The following is a 17,371-nucleotide window of genomic DNA, read 5'->3' as shown; positions in this document are numbered from 1 at the left end:
GCGTTTGTGTGTGTGTGTGTATGTGTGCGTGTATGTGATTTTGTGCGCATGTGTTGGTGTATGTTTCTGTACCTGTGTGTGCACGTGGGCGTGTTTGAGCCCGTGTCTCTGTGTGTGTGCGTGTATGTGTGCGTGTATGTGTGCGTGTTTGGGTGTAGGCATATGTTTGCGTTTGTGTATTTGGGTGATTGGATCCGTGTGTCTGTTTTTGTGTATTTTTATTCACAGTATATGCACTTCGCTTGCTGGGCAACATTATTTGCTCATTCCTTGTTGCCTTTGAGATGGTGTTGGCGAACCGCATTCTTGAATCTCTGCATTCCATTTGGTGTAGGTACGCCGCACTGCACTATTAGAAAGGTAATTCCATGATTTTGACACAGCGACAGTGACGGAACGGTGGTATAGTTTTAACCAGAATGGTGAGTGCATTAGAGGGGAACTTCCATGTGGTGATGTTCCAAGCGATATGCACGATTTCTGTGTGTGTGCATGTCTGAGAGTGAGTGTGATTTTGTTTGATTGTGTGGGTGAGAGTGAATGTGTGTGTGTGTGTGTGTGTGTGTGTGTGTATGAGCGCAAAACTGCGTCAGTTTGCATGAGACAGCAAGGGATTGTGTCTGTGTATATATCTGAGTAAGTGGGTGTGCTCAATGTTGTCCGTGTGAGAGAGTGTATTTGTGTGTATGAGCATTTATATCTGTGCACCTGTTTCTGATGCATGAGTGTGTGTGTGTGCATGCGTGCGTGTGTGTGTATGTATGTTGTCCCCGTGTCTGTTGTTCTGTCCATGTTTTTGTTTGTGTTTGTGTGTTTGCATGTGCGTATGCTAGGGTTTGTGTGTGTCTGTGTATATGTCTCTTCGTGTTTATGTGTATGTTTCTTTTTCTGTGTGTCTGTGTATACCACTGTATATTTGTCTGTATGTGTGTCCGCAATCTTCCGTCAGTTTGTATGTCCCCGTGTGCCTGTTTTTTTGTGTTTGTGCTCGAGGTTGCTTATGTTCGTGTTTTTTTGTGTGTGTGTGTTTTTGCTGATGCATTTATTTGTTTCTTTTTGTATAAGTATGTACGTGTCTTTGTGTGCCTGTGTGTCTTTCTGTGCGGGTGTGCGTGTGTGTGCCTGCGGATATGTGTGACTGTATGTCCCTTTGCACGTGTGTGTGACTGTTCCTACAAATGACAGCATTGTATTGGTTAAACACACCTTGTCATAAATACACCTTGTTGCAGTCCGCAGTGAAGTGGGAAAAACGGGGAATTATCCAGATTCCTCTATTGTGCTTAATAAACCCGTCACCTCTTTGTCCTCCCAGTTAACCTTTGGCTCCCCCCTACTTATGACTTCTCCCATCATCCCTGGGTCCTCTGGTTATCCCCTCGCTCCCAATTCACCTCTGGGTCCCCAACTTATGTCTGGCTACCCCGTCGCTGATGCCTCCACTCCCTCTTTACTTCGGTTTTTATTTTGTTCTTTTATCTCCGCTTGCTTCCAGTGTATCAAATAACTTATCATGGGGTCGTTCAAATCCATTTGATTCAATGCAACACAGGATAGGTTCAAACGTTTGAAAGCATAAATAACTCTTCAATGAAGCTGTCAGCTCCTTCCGCAGCCTGATTTATAATTTCATTGCTGTTTTTCCCATTCCTTACAGTGAACTTAATCGTAATTGTGATCCTGAAGTGTAAACACTGCGGCCTGGCCAAAAGTGTCCTTTGTTACCTGGTGGGCATGGCAGTGGCGGATCTGCTGGGCGTTATATTAGACGTGATATGGAGACAGATTCCGATAGTTTTTGGGAAACGTTTGATTTCCTGCGCTTCATTCGTGTATGCAACATACATGCCGTACTGCTTTATGCAGCCACTGACTGTTCTGTCTGGTTGACCATCACATTCACCTTTGATCGATTTGTGGCCATTTCTTGCCCGAAGTTGAAAAGCAAATTCTGCAGCACGAAAACGGCGTCTGTGGTTCTGGGAACAGTGACTGTGCTGTGCGGTTTAAAGAAAGTTTTCCGGTATTTTATGTTAAATGATCTGTATTGGCGGAGGAACCTCCTCTGGTTTTGTTGGGTCACAGCCGATGTTCGGTTTTCTCTGTTCTGGACAATAATCGAGTTCCTCCTCCACATTCTAACCCCAGGTGTTCTACTTGTCCTGATTCTGCTGCTCAATGTTCTCACCGTCAGACACATTTTAGTGAGCAGCAGAGCCCGCAGGAGACTCCGAACTCACAGCAGTGGGGAGAGACCCAGAGACCCAGAGATGGAGAGTCGAAGGAAATCCATCATTTTACTGTTTGTAATGTCGGTCAATTTCATTCTGTTGAGGTCAACATTAATGGTTTATTCTTTATGGAGGCGAAAGTGGGATTTCGGTTTTATGTCGATCTGGTTAGATAGGTTTGTTCAGGAATTGGGCTTCGTGCTGCAGCTCCTGAGCTGCTGCAGCAACACTGTGATTAACGCCGTGACACAGGCTCCATTTAGACAGCAATTGGAGAATGTGCTGAAATATCCTTTTACTCTAATTCTTCAATTCTTTCAATGATGATAGCAACTCATTCACCGAAAGCTTCCATTGCCCAGGCGGCCTGTCTACCACGGACATGAGTAATTGATTGGCATCTCTGCTTTCCCATTGGCCCGGATGCCTGTCCATCATGAATTGCTCTCAATTATTGGACGAAAGAAAACACCTCCGAACATCTCTGCATCACCTCCCCCCTTCCCTGACCACCCGCAGCCCACACTCCACCCAACACGTTCCATGCCATTGGCCGGGCACCTCAGTCAGCATGGGTACCTCTCACGTATTGGGCAGAGCAACCCACCAACATGCTGAATACATGCCCTCCTATTGGCATAGCTGTCAATTAATCATTGAACCTGCTCCCTGACTGGACAAGAAAAAATTCCATTCGCAGGCGTACTTTCCTTACTGATTGGATAGGGAAAAGGAAAAACGCTTTCTAACATCACGGCTCTCATGTCCACATGTTCGTAATTATTTTGCTAAATCGCTAATTTGAAGCCCAGTGCACCTGGAGGAAGAACACCTCATCTTCCAAATGGGCACTTCACAGACTTCCGGCATTAAAATTGAGTTCAACAGCTTGGGAGCATGAAATGGCTCCGCTACCTTCACTCCCCGTTTTAAATCCCATTTTTTAGCATGTGTTTTTATTTTTTCTCCATTTATTTTCATTTTTACTTGCAATCATGCATTAATTGTTTTCTCCCCTTTCATTCCCTTCACCTGTCCCTTTTGCCATTCTTTCACCCCAACCACCGCCCACTCTCTCCAAATCAACAACATAACTGCCACCTGTCAGTTGCTCTATGTTGTTATTTCACAGAGAGCTTTCCCTTGTTATGTTAATCACACATTCTGCTTTATGCCATTATGGGTATCTTATTTAGCACTTACCATTACCTTTAGCACCCCATCTGTCTTTTGTCCATGACATCTTTGTCAATGCTTCCTTTGTCTCGACATATTGTTAACCTTCAATCCAGCTTCACCTGCTCCACCCCCTAAAACAGTGTAAATTCCATGACATTTTGACTTCTCTTTAGCTCCGAAGGAGATTCATACGGACTCGAAAAGTTAAGTATGTTACTTTCTCCATATACGCTGTCAGGCCTGCTGATCTTTTCCAGATTTACCTGTTTTAAACTATAACACTTCATTTGTCTGTGCTGCCTGTCCATCATGGCTACTCGTCCCTGGTTGAATAGAAGAAACTACCTTTAAAAATACCTACCCTCTTTGTGGCCTACCTGTCAACAATCGCGATTGTTCACCATTGGGACAGGAATTATTCTGTTGGAAACAGGGAAGACAATCCTCACAGAGAACGGGAGGGGGGGGGGGGGGCGGTGCGGTGGGGTGGGGGGGGGGGGGGTGCGATGTAGCGGAGTGGGACGTTCAGACGAAGTGATGTCATCAAAAGAGGTGAGTTAAGAAAAAAGTGGGATTACCATTGCGTCTAAAGTAGAATTGGAATAACAGATAAGAAAGAGAGAGAGATAGTCAAAGTGAGGCAAATAGAGGGAGAGAGAGACACACACAGGCAGAGACAGAGTGCGAGACAAAGAAAGAAAAAGCAAGAGAGAGAGAAAGAAAGAGAGAGACAGAGATAGACAGAGAGAGAGAGAGAGAGAGAGAGAGAGGCAGTGTGAGTTTGAGGAAGAAGGGGAGAGACACAGAAAGGGTGGGACATGGAGAGTACGGGAGAGAGTGAGAGGGAGTGACAGATTGAGAGATGCGGAGCGAGTGTTACACAGTGCTATTACACATCAGCTGGTAAAGGCTGAGTTGTTGAAATTCCAGTGGGAAACTTGAAGAACGATCATCACCTATATTCTCAATTCGTATTTTGCGATGCAGCTCTGAATTCAGAAATAACATCAACAAGCCTCCGGACCTATTAGGTATCAAACTAAATTAAAGATGTACTAATTTAACAATAAGTATAACACGTGCACATGCTTACAAGTTTCTACCGTAGCAACTTTAAACAAAACCCAAATACATCAATTCCAGGAAAATCTTCACCAAGGCAACAATATTCAGTAGGCACAAAACAAAGACCAGGCAAAACAGATTTGACATTGCAAATTCAAAATGCGATTCCATCCAATTTGTTTCCTTCACAGGCACAGGCCTAGGCTTACAGTGCGTTAGATCTTAAATGCCTATGACGCACACCACACACCCAACTCATCTCGGTTTTTCCTTAGACTTCCCTTTGGATGTGAATTTTCGATTCCTAACAACAATCCTTCCATTAAACCAATATAATTAATGCTTAAGCACATCTTTTGCTGTCTCCTAACTACTTGCAAGATTTTAGGCATCATTATGTCTGGTTCATTCAAAAAATGTAAATGTACTAATTGCTTTCGATCTTTATATTTATCTAATTAACGTCACAAATTACTACACATGAAAGCATCCAGACTGGTTGAATTTAATCCAATTTAGTCAAAACGGGCGCACACAGGCACACACTGTAACGTCGATCATGGTACAATTCCAATTTTAAAATAATTTCCAATAACTTTATACATACAATATCGATTCAAAACATTCCCCTCCCTAGCGAAAAAATGAAACGTCATAATTACAAAATGCCGCCTCATTTTTTTTTTATAACCCATCTCACTCCATCACCTATACTTATTATGGTATTACACTACATGCATGTATCAACGTAACAGTATATGCAAGTCCTTGCTATCAACATAAATCATTCCAGTTTAGTGTCCATGTTTTAAAACTTCCTATTGTCCTTTCTAAGCTTCAAACTCATGATAAGGGATCCTTGAGCAGATTTTCTCTACCGGCAAAATATGCAATCCTAATGTAATTGGACGTAGTGATAGGCTTCACCTGAAAAGACTGGCAATTTTGTTTTGAAGTTTAGGCAACATATTCAAAGGTTTGTGGCCTATGAAAAGAATTGTTTCTGATGAATTGTTTGCAACATAAATTTCATAACGCTGACATGTGAACACCATACCCAATGTCTCTTTTTCCATCGTTGTATATCTTCTGAGTTGTATTTTCAGCTTCTGTTAAAAAAACCCTATCAGTTTTTACAATTCCAGTCTCATCTTCTTGTAACACTAACGCCCCAAGGCCTATATCGCTTGGGTCGACGGCTGCCTTAAATTACTTAGCATAATTGGGCACTGCCAAAACTTTTGTAGTTGTTAATGCAGTATACAAACTGTCAAATGCCTTCTTTCACTGGAATGACCATAATTACATTATGTTCTGAAGGGATACGAAGGTTATGAAGAGTGGTTTGATAGACTTGTGTTGTTTTCATTGGAGCAGAGAAGACTGGGGGCCGACCTGATCGAGGTGTACAAGATTATCAGGGACATGGATAGGGAGCAGTTGTTTCCCTTAGTTGAAGGTCTAGTCGCGAGGGGACATAAGTTCAAGCTGAGGGGCGGTGGATTTAGGGGAGATGTGAGGAGAAAGGTTTTTACCAAGAGGGTGGTGATGGTCTGGAAGGGTGATGGATGCGGGATGCCTCACATCCTTCATAAAGTACCTGGATGAGCACCTGGCACGTCATAACATTCAAGGCTATGGGCCAAGTGCTGGTAAATGAGATTAGTTATGTAGGTCAGCTTTTTCTCACGGTTCGGTGCAGACTCGATGGGCAGAACGGCCTCTTCTGCACTGTGAAATTCTGTGATTCTGTCATTCTGTGCAAAACTAATTGCTGGGACTTACGGTTGTTAGATTTTTGTTTTATTTGAATGCATATTATTTGGAAATAGCAAGTGATTTTTGACCTGAATTACTCATTATTTAGGCTCTAGATCAAAGTAAATATGCATTTTCATTATTCAACTGAACAACAGTTATATGTTAACTCTGTTTACTTTATCAAGCAATACGTTCATACCCGTTGTGTCTATTGGCAAATCCGTCATATTTTGTGTAATTTTCATTGGATTGAAGAGTGATTTAATATTTCCTGGGCTTAACGAACTAGACACTAATGACCAGTTACTGACAATATTGGACTCTGATAAATTGATTATCATTAGCCACTTATTTCCTGAAGAAATTGACCTCAGCTCGTTCGTGACGAAGTTGTGTATTGCTGCTAAAAAAAAATGTCCAAGCTGTTCTTCTTGCACTCAACAGGACACTTGCCAGAATGCAAGGTAAACACAAGAATTTCGATTGTATGCGAAGAGATTGTTGATTGGTTTGCAAATAGTGTTGTCATGGCGAATGCATCACTGATGGTAACTGACTGATAACTGCGAGGCATTGTCTGAAATTTAGATGAGGCAGCTTGACCCGGATTGGCCGAGGCATTGCCCTGACGACAGAGTAAGCGCATGGTTGTGACTAATTTTATTTTGCTGAAACAAGCAGCGCATTTTCATGTTCTTCCAGTCTGCAAAGGATAGGGTTCTGTGTTTTCATATAGAGAAATTCCAATGCACGTACCTGCGCCACATTGCGAGCCTAACTGGTAATCTCAATTTGTTTTTTCAGGCTAATCGTTGGCACATTTAAGGTTATTTGCAAAATGTTGTTGAATCGCAGAACCATATCTGATGTTTGACACTTTGTCTTGAGCTTCACAAGGCGAGCTGATCAGGTATGATCTGTATCCTCCCCATTGCAAACAGCAGCCGGGACATGCTGTTTGATGCGATCCAGCTGTCTTAGCGACCTACTGCCTACATAGCTCGCATCGCACAGCCACTGAAATTAATGTCCCACCTTACTCGTTTGTGTAATTGGCGGAATGTATTTGTTGGTTTGTTTGCAGCTTCCTGTTATTTGCAGACAGGAAGAACATGGACGTGCACTGCGTCTGTTTGAGATAAAGCAAAGGACATTCATTGACTCATTCTTCAGGGCAGGGCTTTGACCAATCAGCGTTATGCTGCCTTGTTTAAACTTCCAACAAATTTTGGCCGTTAACCGTCAGTCACCCTCAGTCTGCATTCGCCCTGCAGAGATGCTTGACAATCAAAAAGCACTCTCTTCTCATACAGAATTAATTGTATTTTCACCCATTTTATTGGTATTCTTGCGTGTGGCCAGATCAATGCCAGATTAAAAGCTTTTCTCTTCTCCGAGCTATAATTTCATCGATCTTTTAGAAAAAGCTTGAACTCTATTATAAAGGACATAATAGCAGAGCTTCTACAAATTCATAATATAATTAAGCCGAGTCAGCATGAATTCATGAAGTGGAAATCGCACCTTCCAAATTTATTCCAGTTCCCTGAGAGGGTAAAAAGCAAGGTAGACAATGGGGAACCAGTAGATGCAATGTATTTGGATTTGCAAAAGGCATTTAATAGGGTGCTGCACCTAAGGCTACTTAATACTGTAAGACTTTTGAAAGAGCAGGCATGGAGGAAAGGGCGGTGCTAATACCCACATGGTGCAGGGGTATTATATTAGCGTGGATAAAGTAGCTAACTACTTGAAGGCAGAAATTTGGTGAAAGGGGGCAATTTCAGGACGGCAACCTGTAACTTGTGGAGTGCCAGAGGGATCAGTGCTGGGGCCAGTGTAATTTACATTATGCATTAATGACTTAGATGAGGAAAGTGAATGGACAATCACCAAGTTTGTGAATGACACACAAATAGTTTGGAAGACATGTGGTGATGGCGAAACAAAGGATTACAGTTTAGTTTGTATGCAAAAATTGGCAAATGGAATATAAGGTGCAAACTTGTGAGATTATTCACCTTGGCAGGAAGAAAAATGGTCTGAATAATAATAAAATGGAGAAAGACTGTAGAGCTACAGAACAGAGGGTTTCAGGGGTCTTCATTCATGAATGAAAAAAGCATTAGCAGACAAGTTAAAAAAAATAAGGGATGCAAATGGGATATTGGCCTTTATTTGAAATGGAGTGTGGTATAAAATATGGAATTCTTGCTGAAACTATAAAAGGCACCAGTTAGACCACACCTAATATTCTGTGAAAAGTTTTGCTTCCCTTACCTAAGAAGGATGTACTGACAGTGGGGGCAGTCCAGGGAAATTTCACCTTTTTGACTCAGGTTAGGCAGGAATTTTTTTATGAGGTTCTGTAGGTTGGATCTGTACTCACTGAACTTTCGAAAAATCAGAGGTGGCCTTCTTGAAGCCTAAGAGATTATTTGGGTGCTTGGCAGGGTAGATGCTGAGAGGTTGTTTCACATCTTGGGAGAGTCATGGACCAGAGGGTACAATCTTAGATTGCGGATTCGCGCATTTAGGAGATAGATTAGGAGGAATTCTTATCCTTTCACAAGGTAATTAATATATACAATTGTTTACCAAAGAGGACTGTAGAAGCTGACTGGTTAAGTTTATTCAAGGCTGAGATAGAGAGATTTTTAACCAGTAAGGAATACAACTGTTATGGGGGAAAAGGCAGGGAAGTGGCATTGACGATTATCAGGTCAACCATGATCTCATTGTATGATGGGCAGAATTCATGGGCCAAATGTCCGACTTCTGCTCCTACACCTTATGGCATTTCTATTATTATTGCAATGGCAAATCGTTAGGTGTTTATTGGACAACGAAGGAACTGTATGTTCGCTGTTATTAATCTACATTTAATAACCAAATATTTAAAATGACTGTCACAGCATACAGTAATGATGCACTCGCTTCTAGAATTGCCCTAAAGAATACATAGCCATGTACGGCAATCATTGAAAGTTTTAAAAATGTGTATGCACTAATACAATTGGCAGCTCGATGTGTGCAAAAGGTGTGTTCTGAGCAATAATTTTTACTCGTTTGTGCACCTGAACATGTGAGATATTTACATTAATTATCGGGCTGACCAATAGGTTAACTTAGATTGTAACTTTTTATGTTGATTTGATTATCACTCTCAACATGGGTCAAAACCCTATTGATCTTTAATGTGAAGATGGAACTGAACGATAATTAGTCAATTACTATGATTATTCAATAAACAATTATTAATTGATGCAACTAACAGTGATTCAATATATAGTGTAAATATTTGAATTGAGATTAACTGGAAATAAGTATTGGACTGAACAATGATTTTATAATTAACCTCAACACAGGGATAACGATGAAAAATGCTCTGTGATTAATCATATGATGATATATTGAAATGTATCTTGAAAATCGGTTTGAAACAACAATTTGATGTTTGCAATGCATATCAGACTGATATTAATTTGAGGAACCAACGTTTCTCCTCCCAATCACGAGACCGAGAGCGTGTGCATCTCTGACCTTAAAATGGGCTGGCTTTTTTAACACTCATCTCAACAATGCCGTGTAAATTTCCCAAGTTTAATCCCAGCACCGCAATGGTAAACATATATATCAGATATACGTAGGATGACAGGTACCATCTCCTAACGTAGATCATCATATCAAACTTTTTTTCCCCCTTACTAACAATAATCCATTCGCTGGAACGGGTTCCAGTTTGGGTCAGGGCTGCACAGTTTATCTTCCCGATCATGCTGCCTGCTGTCCCTTCCTGAATACCGGTGAGTTCAGTGTCCCAATGCATTTCGAGATCCAGGTGTCGGGGCCCCAAGTTCAACCTGCAATGGTATAGTTTGTTTCTGTATTTGCAAATTCCCCTTATGTGAAGCAAGCAATTTAGTTATTAAATAAAAACCTAAATACCTGGAAAAACTCAGCACGTCTGCAGCAACTGCGTAGAGGAACACATGTAACATTTCGAGTCCGTATCAATCTTCAACATAACTAAGTAAAAATAGAAAAGAGGTGAAATATCAGGTGGTTTAAGGAGGGGGGACAGATAAAGCTTGGATAGGCGGCCCGTGATAGGTGCAGATAGCCAAAAGATTTCATAGACAAAAGCTCAAAGAGGTGTTGAAGGTGGTGCTATTATCTAAGGTATGTTCTAATGAAGGATAGAAAGCAGGACAAGGAAGGTACAGATAGCCCTAGTTGGGATTGGGTGGGGTGAAGGGAAGGGATCTAAATAGGCTAATTGGTAGATTTAAAACAATGGATGGAAATGCATTTAAAAATAATGGAAGTGGGAAAACAAATCTATGTAAATTATTGGGGGAAAAGGGGGGATACCGGAAAGGGGGTGGGCATGGAGGAGACTGTTCATGATCTAAAGTTATTGAACTCAACATTCAGTCCAGAAGGCTGTAAAGTGCCTGGTCGGAAGATGAGCTGCTGTTCCTCAAGTTTGCGTTGAGCTGTATTGGAAGAATGCAGCAAGCCAAGGATGGAAATGTGGGCATGAGAGCAGGGTGGAGTGTTCAAATGGCAAGTGACAGGGAGGTCGGAGTCATGCTTGTGGACAGACCGAGGGTGTTCTGCTATTAAAATGTGCCTATACAGACACAGGTGTCGATGGTCGTTTCTGCTCCCTGCGGCCCTTCCCGCTGTGGCTGACATCCTGGTATGTCTGGGGGGATTCTGACCATCACCCTGTCTACCACACTGGGTATTTGTCTGGGCACAATCCCCGCAGCTGTTCGAGTCTGCTCAACTATGTTCTGCTGTTTCTTCACTTCTTGTCTAAGCGATTTTAACAGTTGACATAGATCCTTCAGGTACCTCCTGACCCTGCCTATGGCAGGTCCAGTATCGTCACAACTCGTCAGTTCTCCCCCTGGGGGCCGCATTGCTCTCCCCACCATGAGCATGCTTTGGGTAACGTGCGGGTCCTGTTGGGCGTTGGTCTGTGTTGCATGAATATGGCGGGTTGCATGTCCCTCCATCTATTTTTTTTCAACTTTCAGCTGTTTTACTTACAGCTGTTTTAATGTCCTCTCCATTCTTTGCACCATTCCTGAACTTTGGGGATGGTGGGGGACGTGAAACTTTGCTTTGAATGCCGACAGTCGACACCTTCCTTAATGCCTTGTCAGTAATATGTGTTCCCTGATCACTTTTTATCTCCAGGAGTGCTCCCCATTGTGGCCCAGCACCAGCCAAATCCAGTTTCACTGTATTAACTCATTGGTCACATTCCTCCTTTGGTGCTGTTCCAGTGGACAGCTCTAAGAGCCCTTGATACATAGACACTGGCACTTCTGCCCTTCCTTCCGTCCTCTATATTCCATTATTATTTATTTAGTTAGGATCATTGTAACAGCATTGACAGTCCAGCCAGTTGTCCCGAATGCCTCCAGCCACCGACTAAGTTGTTCCATTACCAAATGAGACTTTGTCTTTCCCCGAATATTTGATGAGAAACACGTGAAATGTATCTGGATATTTCGCCATGGCCCTTTCGGGTACTCTTGATACCCCAGCCTTGACCTGATGGGCATCCCGGGGTTTATGCTGTGCACCATACTCGGCATCTGTGACAATAATTTGCCGATATGCTGGTCCAGATCCCGCCACCACCAATCCTGCTGTATTGACTCAGTGGTCACATTCCTTCCCTGGTGCTTTTCCATGGTAAAGTTCTACGAGCCCTTGGCACATACATTCAGGCACCACGGCTCTTCCATTTGTCCTGCATATCAATTCTGGTCCCTTCATTGCTCCATTATCTCCCTATGCTTTCTTTTCCCTGTATAGTGATAGATAAATCAAGGGCAAGAATCAAACATGACCTCAGTGAAAAATAGTGAGAACGGGACAGATAATGTTAAAAAGACAAGACTTAATGCCTTGTCCCTGAACGCGAGGAGCATTCACAATGAAGTGGGTGAATTAATTGCGGAAATAGATGTAAACAGGTATAGTTGGGAATACGGAGACAAGGCTGCAAGGTGACCAGGGATGGGAACTGGACATCCAGTGGTATTCAATATTTTGGAAGGACAGACAAAAAGGAGTAGGCGGTAGAATTGCATTGCTGGTTAAAGAAGAAATTAACGCGAGAGTGAGGAATGATATTAACTCTGGCGATGTGGAATCGGCAGCTCTAGAGTGGAGAAACACTAAGGGGAAAAAAAAAACATTGGTGGGGGTTCTATATAGACCACCACACTGTAGTGAGAATGTTGGGAATGAATTAAACAGGATATTAGAGACACATTAAATAAAGGGACATTTGTAATTATTGGTGACATTAATATGCATTTAAATTTGTCAAATCAAATTAGTAACAATACCGTAGAGGAGGAGTGCCTGTAGTGTATATAGGCTTTCTTTTTTTCTGAAACAATACATTCAGAAACCAACGAGAGAACAGGCCATCATCGAATGCGTATTGCTTAATGATAAATGAATAATTGGAAATAGAGTGGTGCGACGACCCTAGGGGATGAGCGACCATAAAAATATAGAATTCGTCATAAAGATGAGTGTGACGTATTTGATTCTGAGAGTTGGGTCCAGATTCTTACGAAAGTAAGCTACGATTGTGTGAGGCGCAATTTGGCTACGTTTGAGTGGGAAACGTAACTTAAAGGGATGATGGTGGGTAGTCGCAAACGTTCAAAGACCCCATGGGTCTGCAACAAGTGTTTATTCCTGTCGTACACAAAAATAAAACAGGAAAGTTGGCCAAACCATGGCTTACAAGGGAAATTAGTGTTAATAATAGATGCAAGGAAGAAGCATACAAATTCGCCAGAAAAAAAAGAAAAGGCCTGAGGTTTGGGAGAAGTTTAGATTTCAGCAAAGGAGGACCAAGGGTTTGTTTAAGAAGAGGAAAATAGAGTGCGAGAGTGAGCTCGCAGATACCAAAAAAATTGACTGTAAAAGATTCTATAGGTATGTGAAGAGGAAAATTTGGTGAAGACAACTGTAGGTCCCTTACAGTCAGAAAAAAGGGGAATTTATAATGGGGAACAAATAAGTTGCTGGACAACTCAATACATATTTCGGTTCTGTCTTCATCAAAGGAAGACACAAATAACCTACCAGAAACGATGGGAAACAGCGGGTTTAGTGAGAGGGGGGAACTGAAAGCAATCTGTATGAGTAGGGAAATGATGTTGGGAAAATTGATGGCATTGTAGTCCGATAACTAGCTGGAGCCTGATAATCTACATGCCAGAGTATTTAAGGAAGTGGCCCTAGAAATAGTGGTGGTCATCTTCCGAGATTATATGCACTCTGGAACAGTTCCTACAGTTTGGAGGGTAGCCAATGGAACCCCACATTTTTAAAAGGGAGGCAGAGAGAAAACAGTGAAACCAGTCTGTCTGACGTCGGCAATGGGGTCAATTCTAGAGTCCATTATAAAAATAAATAATATCTGAGCACGGGGAAAACATTGGCAGAATTGGACAGAGTCAGCATGGATCTTTGAGAGGGAAATCGTGCTTGACAAATCCAATGGAGTTTTTCAAGGATGTAACTAGTAGAGTTAATGAGGGTGAGCCAGTGGATGTGGTTTATTTGGACTTTCAGAAGACTTTCGACCAAGACCCACATAAGAGCTTTGCGTGTAAAATTAAAGTGCCTGGGTTGGGGATTGTCTATTGAGATGGGTAGGAAACTGGTTGGCAGACAGGAAACAAAGAGTAAGAATATACCGGTCTTCTTCCGAATGGCAGACAGTTAGTCAAAATATATATTAATGATTTAGATGAAGGAATTTGGTGTAATACCTCCAACTTTGCAAATGAAAAAATGTTGGGTGGGAGTGTGAGCTGTGAGGGTGAAGCAGAGGTGATTCAGTGTGATTTGTACAACCTAAGTGAGTGGTCAAATTCATGGCAGTTGAAGTATAACGTGGATAAATATGAGGTTCTCCATTTCTGTAGCAAAAAAGGAAGTCAAATTATTATCTGAATGGCTATAAATTGAGAGAGCAGAATGTGAAATGAGACCTGGATGTCCTTGTACACCAGTCGCTGAAGCTAAGCATAGATGTGCAGCAGGTGGTAAAGAAGGCTAATGGTATGTTGGTCTTCACAGCCAGAGGATTCAACTGCAGGAACAGGGGTGTATTGCGGCAATTGGACAGAGCCTTGGTGAGACCTCACCTGGAATATTGTGAGCAGTTTTGGTCTTCTTATTTGAGGAAGGATGTACTTGCTATCGAAGGATTGCAGCAAATGTTTACCAGACTGATTCCTGGGATGGCAGGGCTGACATATAGGGAGATTTTGAGTCTATTAGGATTATATACTCTGGAGGTCAGAAGAATGAAGGGGGTTCTCATAGAAAACTTTAAAATTCTTACTGGACTAGACAGATGAAGAAAGAATGTTCCCAATGGTGGGGGAGTGCAGCATCATGGGTCACAGTCTGTAGATATGGGGTAGACAATTTAGGACTGAGAAGAGACGAAATATCTTCATCCAGAAAGTGGTGAGCCTGTGGAATGCGTTACCAAAGAAAGCAGTTGAGACCAAAACATTTTAAGCTTTTAATAACAGCTTAGATATAGCTCTTGCGGCGAAAGGGTTCATAGGGCAGACACCGGGAGCAGGCTATTAATTTGGATGATCAGTCTTGACCATAATGAATGGCGGAGCAGGCTCGACTGGCCGAATGGCCTACTCCTGCTCCTAGCTTCTACGTTTCTATGTTTCTACATATCAGTTCCCCTTGAATATCTGCCAGGTTAGGCCTCCCCCCACCACCCCCCCCCCCCCATTCCACCCAACCCTCACCCCCACCCCGTCTTCCTGGGTTGAGTTGATAGGCACTTCCACATCTCCGCCTTTTCTCATCTCGTAATCTGTCTCCGCCTCCCCTTCCCCTGTTGGGGCAGTTATTTTCTGGTGAGCCTTGACATTCACTATTCCTGCCACCATAGGAAGTCCAGCTGCCTTTATAACGTTCCTAACCAACTCTTCATGCTGCACATGGCATCGTCCTGGATGCTAAAAATCCATCCCGGCGTGCTGCTGGCTATCATATAATCTTGTACCAACCTGAATGCATGTCAGCTGTCTGTTTAAATGCACTGGCTTGTTTAAAGGTTAATACAATTTACAATGACTGAGGTATCATCCACATTTGGACCAATGTTTTTTACATTGTTTTTAGGCTTTTAATCGAGATTTGATTCGCAATGAATGTCACTCTAACCCAGTAATTTGAATATTCAGTCTCGTTGATCCCCCTAAGCCCTTCCCAATGTTTTAGACTGATCATTGACAGTCTACAAACGGCTCTGTTTCTCCTTTTGGTTTAGATTGGCCGCTGTTTCAGGCCGATTTTATTGCCTGTTGTAAGTTCCAATTGACAAGTTAATTCATTTAAAACACATTCCGTTTGTGCTTCTGAGAAATGTGCCACAACCAACATCCTGAAATCCTTAAAATTCTCAGGAAGATTATAATCCAAGATCAATACTAAACAATTAAGATTTAATTATAATTATTGCAGCCTTATACAAATAAATTATACTTACCCTTTAATTACAAGCATTCAACATCTCACTTTCCACCGTAACTTAATTCAGCTTCTTTGTTCACTCACCCACATTTAACACAACTTGGCTCAGGCACACTTCACACACATTAACATTAACCATTCAGCAACGTCCGAACACACAGAGAGAAGTCCAAGCTAGACTTGCAATCTCCCAAGAATGTCAATATTCAAGGACAGTGGCACGAAAGCGAGTCAATTTTAACAAAGTGTGCCTTAACTGCGCGTCAGTATGTAAAGAAGGCAGTCCAAGAGTGTGCCTGTACTTAAAAAGGGTGGCTTGGCCTGTGTCTCTCTTAACAGAGGCTGGCATGAGTGTGCATCAGTGATTCGGGATGGTGTCCAGAGAACCTGTCAATCATTGCAGTGTTTGGTCTGATAGTTTGCCTTTATTTACATGGTGTGGGCCGACAGTGTGAATATATATACAGGGCGGCTTGTGACTATGTCAGGGCATGCAGAAGGTCTCCCGCTGAGTATTAACAGAGGGAGGCCCAAGAGTGTGTGAGTAATTACAGAGTGTGAGCCAAGATTATGCCAATATTTACAGAGAGTGGCCTGATGTTGCGTCAGTATTTAAAGAGGGTGGCACGAGAATGTATCAGTAATGCAGAGGTTGGCCTGTCAGTATTTACAAAGTGTGGCCAAAAGTGTGTCAGAATTTATAGACGGCAATGTGAGAGTGTGTTAATATTTACAGATGATGGCTCATGAGTGTACGGAGGCTGGCTGAAAGTGTGTCAGTGTTAGCAGAGGGTAGCCTGAGAGATTCTCATTTTTGACAGAGGATTTAGCATAGAGCAGATTTGTTGGGGTAAGTACAGTTAGGTCTGTCTGTGTGGTCTAATTGCATTTTGGAGTCAAGTAGGCTTCAGGACGAGACTGATGAAAATAAGCTCGGCGCTTGATATGCTAATAGTAAACATTGATGTTGGCTGAGAATGAAAGATGTGAAGGGAATTTGCATTTTAGATAGGTGAAGAGAGATTTAGATTTCAAGTGATATCAGCCTGCCAATAGATAGCCATAAAAGCAAGGCTAACGAGTGTGTTTATTTTCCCCAAAGGGGAACTGACAATAAACAGTAAAAACAATAAAGATTTTTTGATGTTGTGAGGTGCATGCAGTTTGAAAGACATATAAAATAATATAGAAAAATATATATAAAGTAAAATAAGGCTACATATTGGAAGAAGGTTATTGGCAGAAGTCTGTGAAGTAGCCTTAATGAAGGTTCCAATATTAATGCAGAAGTCTGATTCCTACCGAACTGAAGCTGAGAAAAATCATTTGGAATTCCATTTTCCTGGATATTGAGAAACTTTACCGGATCTGTTTAAAACTTCAAATCAATGATTGGACCATTGCCTTCAAGGTTGTGTAACTGTAAGTCGGTTAAATTAGGGATTTTACAAGTTGTATAGTAATAATTTGTATTTATATGAGAATTTACGAAGGCTGGCCTTCTTTTCTTTTATCAATAAGTATTGGAATTTCGTTTTCTTTTTAGTTTCCAAAAGCCTTAGTGCAATTAT

This window comes from Carcharodon carcharias, chromosome 21, assembly GCF_017639515.1.
Source record: "Carcharodon carcharias isolate sCarCar2 chromosome 21, sCarCar2.pri, whole genome shotgun sequence".
NCBI lineage: Eukaryota > Metazoa > Chordata > Chondrichthyes > Lamniformes > Lamnidae > Carcharodon > Carcharodon carcharias.
Note: the sequence above shows the minus strand (reverse complement) of the source record.